The sequence below is a fragment of the Rhinopithecus bieti genome, unplaced genomic scaffold (assembly GCF_001698545.2).
Source record: "Rhinopithecus bieti isolate Rb0 unplaced genomic scaffold, ASM169854v2 scaffold_39870, whole genome shotgun sequence".
In the NCBI taxonomy this organism is placed as follows: domain Eukaryota; kingdom Metazoa; phylum Chordata; class Mammalia; order Primates; family Cercopithecidae; genus Rhinopithecus; species Rhinopithecus bieti.
The window spans coordinates 272,916-285,447 of record NW_016817144.1 but is presented as its reverse complement, the minus strand read 5'-3'; the positions used below and the strand labels follow the sequence as shown (position 1 = coordinate 285,447).

At 45.3% G+C, this 12,532-nt stretch overlaps 1 pseudogene; it reads left to right on the top strand.

Annotated features, from left to right (window-relative positions):
- Window positions 1-2,533: 2,533 nt before the first annotated feature.
- Window positions 2,534-3,088, top strand: LOC108517731 (60S ribosomal protein L17 pseudogene; annotated as a pseudogene).
- Window positions 3,089-12,532: the final 9,444 nt, after the last annotated feature.

Genomic DNA, 12,532 nt, shown 5'->3' with positions numbered 1-12,532 from the left:
GTCATTATTTGTTTTTCCGAAACGAAGTCCAAGAAACTGTTTGCCTTTAAAAAAAGGGAAAGGTGGTATGGACAAAAGATTTTACTTTTCTTTTTTTCCTTTCTTTTGTTTTTTTAGATGGAGTCTTGCTCCAGGCTGGAGTGCAGTGGCGCGATCTCAGCTCACTGCAACCTCCAGCTCCTTGATTCAAGCAATTCTCCTGCCTCAGCTTCCCAAGTAACTGGGATTATAGACACGTGCCACTACGCCCAGCTAATTTTTGTATTTTTAGTAGAGACGGGGTTTCACCATGTTGGCCAGGATGGTCTTGATCTCCTGACCTCATGGATCCTCCTGCCTCAGCCTCCCAAAGTGCTGGAATTAAAGGCATGAGCCATCATGCCCGGCCAAGATTTTACTTTTCACTTAGCTTTTATATGTCATTTTGGATTTCCAAATCTATATATCTATATCTATCTATCCACAAATATATATATATATATATAGAATTTTGTCAAGTATCAACCAAGATGCCCTAACATAATTTAACGTAGTTTAATTAATTTCACATACCTAAGTCACTTTAGTTTACTTATTTATCTGTTTCTGTGACTGTCCTTCTGTTACCCAGGCTGGAGAGCAGTTGCATGATCTCGGCTCACTGCAACGTCTGCCTCCTGGGTTTGAGCAATTCTCCTGTCTCAGACTCCCAGATAGCTGGGATTACAGGTGCACCCCACCATGCCCGGCTGACTTTTTTTTTTTTTGGTAGAGACAGGGTTTCACCATGTTGGCCAGGCTGGTCTTAAGTGATCCTTTCTCATCGGCCTCCCAAAGTGCTGGGATTACAGGTGTAAGCCACCATGCCCAGCCCACTTAACTCACTTTAATTTAGTACTTACTATATTTGAAATGCTTCTGATAACTCTCCATGAAGGAAAAGTAGGATATATAAGAATTGGGAGGAAAAAGTACATCTATCACCTTTGGCAGTCAATATATTTATATTCTGGAAAATCAAGCTAAAAATGACTTGAGTTTGCCATGGGATTAGCAAGATTTCAGGTTGTAAGAGTCAACTGAATTAATATAAACTAGACTGAGCATGGTGACTCATGCCTATAATTCCAGCACTTTGGGAAGCTGAGGCTTTTTTTTTTTTTGAGACGGAGTCTCACTCTATCACTCATGCTGGAGTGCAGTGGCGTGATCTCAGCTCACTACAACCTCTGCCTCCTGGGTTCAAGCAACTCGCCTGCCTCAGCCTCCTGAGTAGCTGGGATATAGATGCATGACACCATGCCCAGCTAATTTTTTTTTTTTTTTGAGCCGGAGTTTCTCTCTTGTTGCCCAGTCTGGAGTGCAATGGTGTGATCTTGGCTCGCTACAACCTCCACCCCCCAGGTTCAAGTGATTCTCCTGCCTTGGCCTGCCAAGTAGCTGGGATTATAGGCATGCACCACTGCATCTGGCTAATTTTGTTAGTAGAGACGGGGTTTCTCCATATTGGCCAGGCTGGTCTCCAACTCCGTCCGCTTCGGCCTCCCAAAGTGCTGGGATTACAGGCATGAGCCACCGCACTCGGCCTATATATATATACTTTTACTAATATATATATGTATATATGTGTATATATAGTATATACATGTATATATACTAGTAACAGTATATATATACACATTTTCACTACACTAGTCAAAGTATACACACACACTTAGCAGTATATATATTATATATATATATTCCAGTGTATATATCTACATGTAAAAGATAGATATAGATATATAAAATATATATGGATATATATATACTGGAAAAGTCAGTGAGGAGAAAACGATCCATTGACAATACCAAACCAACCAGGAAACATTTAGGAACTAGCTTCACTTTCAACATGTAACCGGAACAACACTGTAAATGTTGTTGCCTAGGAATTAGAAGTGAAACACCACGCCCAGATGGCTCAAGCTGGTGGCCAGAGATAAGAACTTAAAGGCATCTCTCCCACCTAGCAGACCAGGCCCCCTGTTTTCCCATGGCTTCCTTTAAACAGACTATTCAGGCATTTGCCCACCAACTTAAAGGGGCTTTAAGTTCAACTTTAAGTGACACCCTGTTTGTTGCAGGTGGTAAACGAATTTACCAAGACAGCTGTAGGTAAAGAAAGGCAGATTTGGCCGGGCGCGGTGGCTCAAGCCTGTAATCCCAGCACTTTGGGAGGCCGAGACGGGCGGATCACGAGGTCAGGAGATCGAGACCACCCGGCCAAACACGGGAAAACCCCGTCTCTACTAAAAAAAAAAAAAAAAAAAAAAAAAAAAACTAGCCGGACGAGGTGGTGGGCGCCTGTAGTCCCAGCTACTCGGGAGGCTGAGGCAGGAGAATGGCGTAAACCCGGGAGGCGGAGCTTGCAGTGAGCTGAGATCGGGCCACTGCACTCCAGTCCAGGCGACAGAGCGAGACTCCGCCTCAAAAAAAAAAAAAAAAAAAAAAAAGAAAGGCAGATTGAACTACTCTTCCTCTTTCTCTAAGCGGCCTGAGGTAATCTGTGAAAATGGTTCGCTATTCACTTGACGTGGAGAACTCCACAAAATCATGCAAATCAAGAAGTTCAAATCTTCATGTTCACTTTAAGAACACTCGTGAAACTGCCCAGGCTGTCAAGCGTATGCATATACAAAAAGCCACGAAGTATCTGAAAGATGTCACTTTACAGAGACAGTGCATACCATTCCAACGTTGCAATGGTGGAGTTGGCAGAGGTGCCCAGGCCAAGCAGTGGGGCTGGGCACAAGGTCGGTGGACCAAAAAGAGTGCTGACTTTTTGCTGCACATGCTTAAAAATACAGAGCGTAATGCTGAATTTAAGGGTTTAGATATAGATTCTCTGGTCATTGAGCATATCCACGCGAACAAAGCACCTAAGAAGCGCCGCCAGACCTACAGAGCTCATGGTTAGATTAACCCATACATAAGCTCTCCCTGCTACACTGAGATGATCCTTACTGAAAAGGAACAGACTGTTCCTAAACCAGAAGAGGAGGTTACCCAGAAGAAAAAGATATCCCAGAAGAAACGGAAGAAAGAAAAACTGATGGCATGGGAGTAAATTCAGCATTAAAATAAATGCAATTAAAAGTGAAAAAAAAAGGCCGGGCGCGGTGGCTCAAGCCTGTAATCCCAGCACCTTGGGAGGCCGAGACGGGCGGATCACGAGGTCAGGAGATCGAGACCATCCTGGCTAACACGGTGAAACCCCATCTCTACTAAAAAATACGAAAACTAGCCGGGCGAGGTGGTGGGCGCCTGTAGTCCCAGCTACTCGGGAGGCTGAGGCAGGAGAATGGCGTAAACCCGGGAGGTGGAGCTTGCAGTGAGCTGAGATCCGGCCACTGCACTCCAGCCTGGGCAACAGAGTGAGACTCCGTCTCAACAACAACAACAACAACAACAACAACAAAAAAGTGAAAAAAAAGGCAGATGTATTAGAGAAAGTGTGAAAATATGTTGCAAGGGTGCAGTGGGCAGCATAGCAAAGAAGGGACTGTCTGCCAAGAGGTAGGGGCTGGAGGGAGGTTTTATAGGGTCTTGCAGGAGGGGGCTACATGCAGAACAAGGTTGTAATGCTGGGGCTACATGCCAAACAGGTCATTATGCCCCCAAGTTTGTGATTAGCAATTTCTCAGAACAATTGTTTGTTATTCTCCCCCACCTGGGACCCCGTCCTCATTTCACTTACTTATCAGGACTCCATACTATTCTGTTATACATACCACTAGTTGCCTCTCTCACTCTCTGCCTGACTCTTAATTTCTGGCTTGCCTGACCTGAGGACAGAGGATGGCACTCCTGAAGCATGGTGCCCTTCCTTCCCAGGATCTGTAAGTAATAAACCTTTGATCATATTTCCTACTGTGGTGGATTGAATGGGTGCCTTTCATCTGAAGAACCAGGGGCTACCTAGGTTTTCCAAGGACACTGGAAAGAACACAAGGCTAGGCTCTCAGCATCAAAGCGATGGTTAGACAGTCATAAACTGAACACAGACCAGACAACAGCCACAAGGAGCGTCTGCCAGGATAAACACATTTCCCATGCGAAGGAACCCCTGGGCACAGGTTGGACAACTAAGCATTAGACCTTCCACCAGGTTAAAGAAGTACCCCATGAGACACGCACTGTAGACACCCATGCCCAGCTCCCTTCATTTCCCATCAGGGCAGGGCTGCTAGCTGCTCTGGTACTGAAACCCCAGTTTAGCTGAAGGCTGTCAAAACAGACACATAGGAGCCATTCATTGAAAATAAATGTTTCTTGGCCGGGTGCAGAGACTCATGCTTGTAATGCCAGCACTTTGAGAGGCCAAGATGGGTGGATCACATGAGGCCAGGAGTTTGAGACCAGCCTGACCAATGTGGTGAAACCCTGTCTCTAATAAAAATCCAAAAATTAGCTGGGTGTGGTGGCGCACGCCTATAATCCTAGCTACTCGGGAGACTGAGGCACGAGAATTGCTTGAACCTTGGAGGCAGAGGTTGCAGAGAGCTGAGATGGCCCCACTGCACTCCAGCCTGGGCAACAGACTGAGACTCTGTCTCAATAAAAAAGAGAGAGAAGAAATGTTTCTCAAAAGGGAAATAATATAGCCATTCTAAAACAACACTGACTTGGAAGACTGGTGTGTGATTGAGACCTTAATTCTTGAAATAGTATAGAGCCACATTGTTTTCATCCTTTTTAATTAATTAATTAATTAATTTATTTATTTATTATTATTTTTTGAGATGGAGTCTCACTCTGTCGCCCAGACTGGAGTGCAGTGGCACGATCTTGGCTCACTGCAACCTCCGTCTCCCGGGTTCAAGCGATTCTCCTGCCTCAGACTCCCGAGTAGCTGGGATTACAGGTGCCTCCACTAAGCCCAGCTAATTGTTTTGTATTTTTAGTAGAGGTGGGGTTTCGCCATGTTGGCCAAGCTGGTCTCGAACTCCTGACCTCATGATTCACCTGCCTCAGCCTCCCAAAGTGCTGGGATTACAGGTGTGAGTCACCGTGCCCGGCTGTTTTCACACCTTTTTTTTTTTTTTTTTTTTTTTTTTTTTTTTGAGACAGAGTCTGGCTCTGTCTCCCAGGCTGGAGTGCAGTGGCCGGATCTCAGCTCACTGCAAGCTCCGCCTCCCGGGTTCCCGCCATTCTCCTGCCTCAGCCTCCCGAGTAGCTGGGACTACAGGCGCCCGCCACCTTGCCCGGCTAGTTTTTTGTATTTTTTTGTAGAGACGGGGTTTCACCGTGTTAGCCAGGATGGTCTCGATCTCCTGACCTCATGATTCGCCCGTCTCGGCCTCCCAAAGTGCTGGGATTACAGGCTTGAGCCACCGCGCCCAGCTGTTTTCACACCTTTCTCAAAGTGGCAGAAGTTTTCTTCATGTGAAGTTCTTCCAATTCAGAGGCTTTATATATAGGACAGATACTATTCTATATATAAAAAGTGCAATTGCTTTTGTGCAAATTAAAAGAAAATGGCATATATACATAAACACATTTGTTGATATATGACAGGAAAGTTTCTGGAGGGATACATAAGCCATTGTTAGTTTTATTTTATACCTTTGTGTACTGTTAAAATGATTTTACCATTAGTATACCAGAAAAAGTCATCACTATTGATCATCTAGGGCCAATAGAACCTTCAAATTTTAAAATATTTCCTGTAAAGCAATTTATAATAGTAAGAATAAGGGATAGTGAAAACAACTTTATTAGAAACTTTAACAAGAATGCTTTATCTCATTACTGGGTCAGTATATAAACATGGTGTTATTTTCCTATGTTAAAACCTCTCTCATGATCCATCCCACAAGCCCCTCCTATTTCTGCCCCATTTCTCTGCTTTTTTTTTTTTTTTCTCTGTGAGAGGGGTTCTTGCTCTGTCACCCAGACTGGAGTACAGTAGTATGATCATAGCTTGCTACACCCTTAATGTCCTGGGCTTAAGTGATCCTCCCACTTCAGCCTCCCAAATAGCTGGGACTACAAGTGCATGCCACCCCGTGCTTGGCTAATTAAAAAAAAAAAAAAAAAAAGGCTGGGCGCGGTGGCTCACACCTGTAATCCCAGCACTTTGGCACAGTGGCTCACACCTGTAATCCCAGCACTTTAGAAGGCCGAGGCGGCGGATCACAAGGTCAGGAGTTCAAGACCATCCTGGCTAACACGGTGAAACCCCGTCTCTACTAAAATACAAAACAAAATTATCCGGGCGTGGTGGCGGGCGCCTGTAGTCCCAGCTACTCAGGAGGCTGAGGCAGGAGAATGGTGTGGACCCAGGAGGTGGAGCTTGCAGTGAGCTGAGATCGCACCATTGCACTCCAGCCTGGGCAACAGAGTGAGACTCCATCTAAAAAAAAAAAAATTATAGAGATAGGGTCTCACTATGTTTCACAGGCTGGTCTGTTACTCCTGAGCTCATGGGATCCTCCACCTTGTACTCCCAATCTCTGCTCCTCTTGAGAGCAAAATCCCTTGAGAGAGTTGTCAATACTCCCTCTTTCAATTTGTCTCCCCCATTCTCTCCTAAACCCCCTGTAATTAGGCTTTGAGCTCCCACCACTCTTCTGAAACTGCCCTTGTTCCAGTTGCCAAGGACTTTCATGTTGCTAATCCAGTGGTCGTCTCAGTCTTTACTTGTCTTGAACTGTTGGTGGCATTTGACATGGTCGATCATTTTCTCTGTCTATTTTCTTCATTTGGCTCCTCCAGTTCTATTTCTTGCTAGTTTTCTTCCTACCTTGCTGGACCCTCATTGTCAGTTTCTTTTGCTGGTTTCTCTTCATCTTCCAAACAATGAATGTTGAAGAGTGCTGGGGTGTGGTCCTCGAATCTCTCCTCCATCTATAGTCACTTGCTTGTGATCTCATGCAGTTTCTTGGGTTTGAATATTATCTATGTGCTAACTCTCAAACTTAATTTTCCAACCTGGATCACCCCCACTGGACTCCAGATTTGTATACCCAGCTGCCCTCCTTTTTTTGAGACAAGGTCTGGAGCTGTTACTCAGGCTGGAGTATAGTGGTACAATCATAGCTCACTGCAACCTCTGCCTCCTGGGCTCAACCTCCACCTCCCAGCTCAGTCTCCTGAGTAGGTGAGATTACAATCATGTACCACCATGCCTGGCTAATTTTATTATTTTTTCTTTTTGTAGAGATGGGGGTCTCACCTTATTGCCCAGGCTGCTCTTTAACTCCTGGGCTCCAGTGATTTTTTCACCTCAGTCTGTCAAAGTGAAAAGACTGGGATTACAGGCATGAGCCACTGCACCTGGCCTGAATATCTACTAGGTATCTCAAGCCTAAAAAGTCTACAATTAAACTCTGATCTTCCCCAACCTGTTCCTCCCTTAGTCTTCCCTGCATCAGCTAATGACAATTCTCCTTCCAGTTGCTCAGGCTAAAACTTTGGAGTCATCCTTAATGACTCTTTTTCTCTTGCACACTCTCTGCATTTTATCCACCTGCAAATTCCATCATCTCTATCTTCAAAATATACAGAATCTGACTCCATTTTGCTGCTTCCACTGCTAGCCTCCAGGCCCATGGTGCTGGCCACTATTTTTCACTTGGAAAATTGCAGTAGCCTCTTTTATTCCCCCTTTTTTAAAAAACTTTTTTTAAAAAATTATTTTTTTGAGACAGAGTCTTGCTCTGTTACCCCAGGCTGAAGTGCAATGGTGTGATCTTGGCTTACTGTAACCTCTGCCTCCCAGGCTCAAGCAATTCTCATGCCTCAGCCACCCAAGTTGCTGGGATTATAGGCGCCTGCTACCATGCCAGGCCTACTTTTTATATTTTTAGTAGAGATGGGGTTTCACCGTGTTGGCCGGGCCACTCTTGAAGTCCTGACCTCAAATGATCCGCACGCCTTGGCCTCCCAAAGTGCTGGGATTACAGGTGTGAGTCACCACACCCAACCTCTACATACATTAGCTCCTTTAATCCTCATTTAAAAATTCTTGTGGTAGATATGAAGAGTCTTCAAAAAATTCACTGAAATGCATATAATGAATGAAAATACTATACATGGATTTCAAACATTTTTTTGTACCAAAATAAAAGCATACTAATTTGTCATAACCTTTTGCAACAGGATCTGGTTTGAGGCACTAAGGATAAGACATTTGTTTGAAAAGAGCCTCTATCAGAGCAACATGAATTCTGCTAAAAAACCACTTTTTTTTTTTTTTAAATAGGGCCTTACTCTGTTGCCCAGGCTGGAGTGCAGTGGCATGATCACATCTCACTGCAGCCTTGACCTCCTCCACTCAAGTAATCCTCCCACCTCAGCCTCCCAAGTAGCTGGGGTTACAGATGTGCACCACCACACCTGACTAATTTTTTTGGGAGGAGGGGGATGGAGTTTCACTCTGATCGCCCAGGCTGGAGTGCAATGGCATGATCTCGGCTCACTGCAACCTCCACCTCCCAGGTTCAAGTGATTCTCCTGTTTCAGGCTCCTAAGTAACTGGGATTAAGGTGTGTGACACCAGGCCTGGCTAATTTTTGTGTTTTTAGTTGAGATGGGGTTTCCCCATGTTGGTCAGGCTGGTTTCAAACTCCTGACCTCAGGTGATCCACCCACCTCAGCCTCCCAAAGTGTTGGGATTACAGGCGTGAGCCACCATGCCTGGCCAATACCACAGTTTCTTTACCCACTTGTTGATGGATGGACATTTGGGCTGGTTCCACATTTTTGCAATTGCGAATTGTGCTGCTATAAACATGCGTGTGAAAGTATCTTTTTCATATAACGACTTCTTTTCCTCTGGGTAGACACCCAGTAGTGGGATTGCTGAATCAAATGGTAGATCTACTTTTAGTTCTTTAAATAATGGCCACACTGTTTTCCAAAGCAGTTGTACTGTTGACATTCCCACTGGCAGTGTAGAAGTGTTCCCTGTTCACTGCATCCATGCCAACATCTATTATTATTTTTATTTTTTGATTATGGCCATTCTTGAGGAGTAAGGTGGTATCACATTGTGATTTTGATTTGCATTTCCCTGATCATTAGTGATGTTGAGCATTTTTTCACATGTTTGTTGGCCATTTGTATATCTTCTTTTGAGAATTGTCTATTCATGTCCTTAGCCCACTTTTGGATGATGGGATTGCTTTTTTGGCAACAGTTTTTGATGCTCAAGGCATTTGGCTTGTTGACTTTCTGGAGAGCCAAAGAACAATAACATCTGCTTATTAGGAGAGTGTTTTAAGGAAGTTAGTCAAAGCTTCTCCAGAAAAATGGCTGGCAGTTGTACTGGAGAGTTCTCCACCACTGCAATGCTTCTGTTCATTCCTCTCATCAAACAAGGGCAATTTTACAAGAATGTCAATGAGAAATCATTAGGAATGTACCTTACAGTCCCGATTTGAGCAGTTTAGAAATATGTTTCACAAAATATTAAATATTTTAATCTCTTGACTCATGTATTAGTCAGAACTCCTCTGGTTGCAAGTGACAGAAATCCAACATAGACTATGGAAAAAGAAAATTACCTTAAAGAATTAATTGATCCTGGGCTGGGTGCCATGGCTGGCTCATGTCTGTAATCTCAGCACTTTGGGAGGCCGAGGTGGGTGGATTATTTGAAGTCAAGAGTTCAAGACCAGACTGACCAACATGGTGAAGCCCCATCTCTATAAAAATACCAAAATAAAATCAGCTGGGCGTGGTGGTGTGCACCTGTAGTCCCAACTACTCGGGAGGCTGAGAGAGGAGGCTCTCTTAAGCTCCAAGACAGAGGTTGCAGTGAGCTGAGATTGCGCCACTGCACTCCTCTTTATAGAGGGAGACTCTGTAAAAAAAAAAAAAAACAAAATAAAAATAAGAATTGATCCTGGATCCAGGAGCTCAAAGCATGTGCCCAGGAAACTGAGGTTCTTGGCTCTCCCTGCCTCTGACTTCGTTTCCAGCAGTCATCCTCCTTCTGTTTGCTGGGGAAGATGCCCTGCCAGCTCCAAGCCAACAGGAGTTGCACCGTGCCAGTCCTCAGAGTCTTCCCGAGTCCACAACAATCCAACAATCCCCTCAAAAGACTCTGAATAGAGGCCAGGTGTGGTGGCTCATGCCTGTAATCCCAGCACTTTGGGAGCCCGAGGCGGGTGGATCACTTGAGGTCAGGAGTTCAAGACCAGCCTGGCTAATATAGTGAAACCCCATCTCTACTAAAAATACAAAAATTAGCCAGGCGTGGTGATGAGCTCCTGTAATCCCAGCTACTCGGGAGGCTGAGGCGGGAGAATTGCTTGAACCTGGGAGGTGGAGATTGCAGTGAGCCAAGATTGCGCTACTGCAGTCCAGCCTGGGCAACACAGCGAGACTCTGTCTCAAAAAAAAAAAAAAAGACTGATAGAGCTGCCTAGGTCCTATGCCCATTCCTGAGCAACCTCATGTTCAAGGATGAGTACTCTAACTGGCAAAGACAATGCCATGTGTGTACCAGAGGGTTTCATTTCTTCCTGGCTCGGGAGAAACTACATTCCCCAGATACTCTTATGTCTGGTGGAAGCATGTGACTGGTTCTGAACAACGAATGTGGCACAAGAGAGGCTTACAGCTTCTGAGCTGGATCCTAAAATGCATCCCCCTCCCCCCATCTTCCATGCTGTCTCTTTGCTTATCTATGGTGGATGCAGGCTCAGGTCTAATCAAGGGCTCCAAGGAAGCCCTAAGTAACACTGGAAGCGATAAAAGGAAGGAGCTTGGATTTCTGCTTAGAGGAAAGTCTTCTCAGGTCCTCCCCCAACAACTTCCCAAAAAACCCTCATTGAGCTGTGATATAACCAAGAAACAAACTTCTTATTCTATTGAGCCACTGAGATTTGTGGTTAGTGGTTATCAATCGACCGTGAGTAGATTAGCTCAACTGCTCACTCCTGAGATAGGAGAGGTGGGACTTTTGCTTTAAAACAAGGCATACTGGACAGGTGCGGTGGCTCATGCCTGTATTCCCAGCACTTTGGGAGGCCAAGGCTGGCGGATCACTTGAGGTCAGCAGTTCAAGACTAGCCTGGCCAACATGATGAAACCCCATCTCTGCTACAATTACAAAAAATTGGCTGAGCATGTTGACATGCACCTGTAGTCCCAGCTACTCGGGAAGCTGAGACAGGAGAATCCCTCGAGCCCAGCAGGTGGAGGCTGCAGAGAGCCGAGATTGTGCCGCTGCACTCCAGCCTGGGTAACACAGCAAAACTCTGTCTCAAAAATAAACCAAAAATAAGGCACACCAGAGCCATAAAGTGTAGGAGGGGCTGTTCCCAATGGAAAGGCATGTGGGTCAGACAATAAAAGAGCAGATAAATAACCCACTTATCTTGAGTTTGGGAATCAGTCCAAAGGAAATAATCAAAAGGAAACTAAATTATTTTGAATAAAGATGTTCATTGCAGAGTCATTTATAGTAGCAACAGATTGGAAATGTCTCAGAAGCTCAAAACATGGATGTGATAAAGCAAAGTATAGTTGATCAGTATAATGGACCCATGGATACGTGGAACTGTGTATCAGAAACCTTGCTGAATGACAGATGTTAAGCACAAAAGGATTTAGTCCTCTCCTTACCCCTTACAAAGGCGCTGGGGGTTGGGCCTCCCCCAGCAGCTGAATTGAGGAGTGGAATCTTCAGAACTGGGGACCTGAATCAGGGAGTTCCCCCTAGATCTGGAGGAAGAAACTGAGCCAAAAGTTGCTCAGCAAACTGGGCTTCACATTCATGAGAAGAGACCCAGGAAGAGACATGGGATCAAGGTGTGGAACTGGGGAGAGAAGACAAAACTTTGATCAGATGAGGATCAAATTGGGAGGCAGGGAGGGTGTGTGGGCTGTTAGATGATGCTCAGGATTGGCTTTTGAGGGTGGCTGGGCTGGCTAAGCAAAGGACCGGAACTGGGGCAGGAATCAAACCCTTCTGAGTCCTCCTCTAGGCAGGGCAGGGCATCCTTTCACTCACCTGGTGAACTGCCTTTTTGTTTGTTTGTTTTTTGAGATGACGTCTTGCTCTGTGGTCCAGGTTGGAGCGCAGTGGCGAGATCTGGGCTCACTGCAACCTCCACCATCCGGGTTCAAGTGATTCTCCTGCCTCAGCCTCCAGAGTAGCTGGGATTACAGGTGTAAGCCACCATACTCAACTAATTTTTTTTTTGTGAGATGGAGTTTTGCTCTTGTTGCCCAGGCTGGATTGCAATGATGCAATCTTGGCTTACCGCAACCTCCACCTCCCGGGTTCAAGCAATTCTCCTGCCTCAGACTTCCTGAATAGCTGGGATTACAGGCATGCACCACCACGCCCGGCTAATTTTGTATTTTTAGTAGAGACGGGTTTCTCCATGTTGGTCGGGCTGGTCTCGGACTCCCGACCTCAGATCATCTGCCCACCTTGGCCTCCCTAAGTGCTGAGATTACAGGCATGAGCCATCACACCTGGCCAATTTTTGTATTTTTAGTAGAGACAGGGTTTCACCATGTTTGCCAGGCTAGTCTCGAACTCCTGACCTGA